This window comes from Quercus suber, unplaced genomic scaffold (genome assembly GCF_002906115.3).
Source record: "Quercus suber isolate HL8 unplaced genomic scaffold, Cork oak 2.0 scaffold_190, whole genome shotgun sequence".
Lineage (NCBI taxonomy): Eukaryota > Viridiplantae > Streptophyta > Magnoliopsida > Fagales > Fagaceae > Quercus > Quercus suber.
In genome coordinates this window covers 56,479-59,749 of record NW_027069648.1, presented here as the reverse complement: position 1 = coordinate 59,749, position 3,271 = coordinate 56,479, and positions in this window count along the sequence as shown.

Sequence of the window (3,271 nt, the reverse complement as noted above, 5' to 3'; positions counted from 1 at the left end):
TTTTTTTTTCTCTCATATTCAGAAGAATGATCAGCTCATGTGGGAGGCACAAACCCTAATTTCCTGTCCCTACAGTGACCATTCCACTTGAAAAACAGTAACTTCAATCTCTCTAAAGCTCCAAAAACAGAACCTCAACATGAATAGAATGAGGGTAGCGACAAGGTCGTAGGGATGAAGGGTAGGATTTTTGTGTCTACCCTTTAGTTGCTAATCACTGTTGCTCAATAGGGGAAAGTGAATCTCATTATACGAGACTCTTACGTTTTTAGGGCTAGTAATGGTTATGGATGAGAATTGGTAACCGTCCCTTAAACCATAAAGATCTCATATAAAAACCTCATCCCTTAGGTAGATTTCCTCTGTTCCCAAGGATTGTGACCTAAGCCTTTCTCCTTTTACCCATTTTCATCAACACCAAACAGTCACCGTTCCATTTCAAAATAGCTCTAAAAACCCCCCATTGAAATGAACCCCAAAAACCCAGGAAAAATAGTCAATTCAACCTCTCCAAAGCTCCAAAAATATAACCTGAAGACCCCAACAAGAAGACCAAGAAATTCCAGCCCCAAAACACAAAAAAAAATCTCCTTACTTTCTTTCATATACCATAAACCACAACAGGAGAAATTTCAACCCAAACAACCTTATCCGACGACACTACCTAATCCAGGAAGCAAAATATAGTAATAGAACCAAGCAGATGATCCAAATTGAAAGCAAAAATCATCACAAACAGAGAGACACACACGACCAAGCACAAATTGATTGCCATCTAGTATTATCATATGCATCATTATCATAGTAGCACACAGGATTTGAGCTAAAGCATACAGAGCACACACACATAGGCATGTTAAACCTAAAACCCCCAAAAATCCCAGACCAAAACATGAACACAGATTCACATGCACCCACAAACAACAACACAAATACACACATCAGACTTCAAACCCATTTTGGAACAAAACCCAAAACAAAAATCCTCTTTTTCTTAAAACCCCAAAACCCAAATACCAAATCTCTAGAAACAAAGCAATCAATCCCTAAATCAACCAATCCCCAAACCCATAAACAAACAACAATAAGGAGAGGGATTCTCACCAATAGCTAAAAGAAAAAATAATAATAATAATAAAAGTGAGATAGAGATAGCTAGAGAAAGGGGGGGGGGGGGCAGTGAACTCAGGAATCACCATCATCAAGAAGGGTAGTGGAGAGTAGTGGACGGCGAGCTCAAGGTGAGACATAGCCATAGGAGGAGAGAGCTAGAGGTTTACATATTTCAGATTCACTTGTTTTGATGAACACATATTTCAGATTCACAGCTGATAAGTTTAAGAGAGAATTAATTGCTTGTTTGTTTCGATAAACAGAAAATTTTGTGTAAAGATAGTTTTTCAATGTTTGGTAACATCTAAAAAAATGAATAAAAATATATATATATTTTTGGTCAATAGAAAAAGTATAGCTTATTTTAAAAACTATGGCCTATTTTTGAAAAACAATTCTATTACACAACAAACTAAATAATAGAAGTTAAGAAATTGTTTTTCAATTTATTTAAAGTTACTACTAAACATCAGAAAATAAGATAGTTTTATAGAAAGTTTTTTTTTTTTTTTGGGAAAAAATAGCTCATTTTTTAGAAAACATTATCTCGAAATAAACAGAGCAAGAAGAAGACATAGATTAATGATAACTGATGACGTGTCAGAACCTCATTGGTCCTTATATATTTCGTTGGATCTGATTGGCTACGAGTCAATGGATTGTGATGAGATAAATGGGACTGGGTTAGACCAGGTCCAACCCAGATGACTAGACCAATTTATTTTATCAAGCCCAATCGCTTTAAGCTCAAACCTCAGCCTTTTAGCAAGCCTAATCTGAAACAATGCCATTTCCCTTAAAACAAGCCTATGACATCTAAAATCGTAAGCCCAATCTGCAACTTTATCTCTTGCCCAGTTGCCCACATCAAAGTTTAAACCCAACATGTTCACACCCTTAGGCTGAAACTTTAGAAAAAGTTAAATCCTAAAGTATCTCATGTTTTGCCCCGTGAAATAGGGATCCGTTTAGATTGAACTTATTGTTGCTGAAACTGAAAACTAAAAAACTGTAGCAAAATAATTTTTAAATGTGTGAATATTACCGTGTGACCTATTTTTAATATTTTTTAGTCCGTAAACAGTGCTGTGAACAATGATGAAGTGTGTAAACAGTATTTTTTGTCTCCTGCACAGTAAACTCATGTGATGTTACTGTTCACACGTAGAGGAAAAAGAAAAAAAAAAAAAGGGAAAACGTGAAACGTAGACGCAGGATTCAGTTGAATCCAAACGCTCACCATAAATCTCCACTCAAACTTTTGGGACATTCAAATTTTAAAAGCGAAAAATTATAACGTTTTGAAGCAAAAAGCTATAATGTTACTGTTTTATGGTAAACATCATATGTATTTGCATTTTAACAATGAAAGTTTATAGCGTTATATTGTATTATGTTAGTCATCATTTAACTAAACACAAAAGGATTTGTTGAAAAAACGTTACACTAATTAAAAACAAAAGAAGAATAGAGATCGACAAAGAGAAAGAGGAGAAATTTGTGGGCGTTACGTTAGAAGTGGTTTCTATTTAGCATATTTGTTTTGATTTGGATTTGTTATAAATTGGTTTTGGGTAATTTTTTGTAGGGAGTATTTTTTTTTTTTTTTTTATGGGAAATACGTCAAAAACTTTATTAATCAGAAGAGATAACAACTACATCCTGGTTGAGAGCTTGTTCAAGGAAACAAGGAATCTCTTCAACCCAAACAGACAGGTCTGCAATGCCTAAAGCATGTCTTGCAAGTAAATGGGCTGGCCTATTGCCATGACGACCAATATGTGAAAAATCAACACATCTGAAACAATGGGACACGGCTATTGAGCTATAGACCAGCGCTGCTACTGAGGATGGAGGAGGAGACAAGTCTTGAAGAGCATTAATCAACGTCAATGAGTCACTCTCAAGAGTGAAATCTTGAATGGACATATCCCTTGCAAACAGAAGACCCAACTCCACAGCTTTAGCTTCAGCTTCGATGGCACCCAAAGGAGCTTCAAGTTTTCTGCTACATGCGCCGATCAGTTGACCCTCAGCATCCCTAATCAAGATCCCCACACCTGCCATACGTTGCTCCTTGAACACAGCACCGTCTACATTAACTTTGTACCGGTTCGGAGAGGGAGGAGTCCATTTTGCAGGTGCAGCTGGTTGCTTC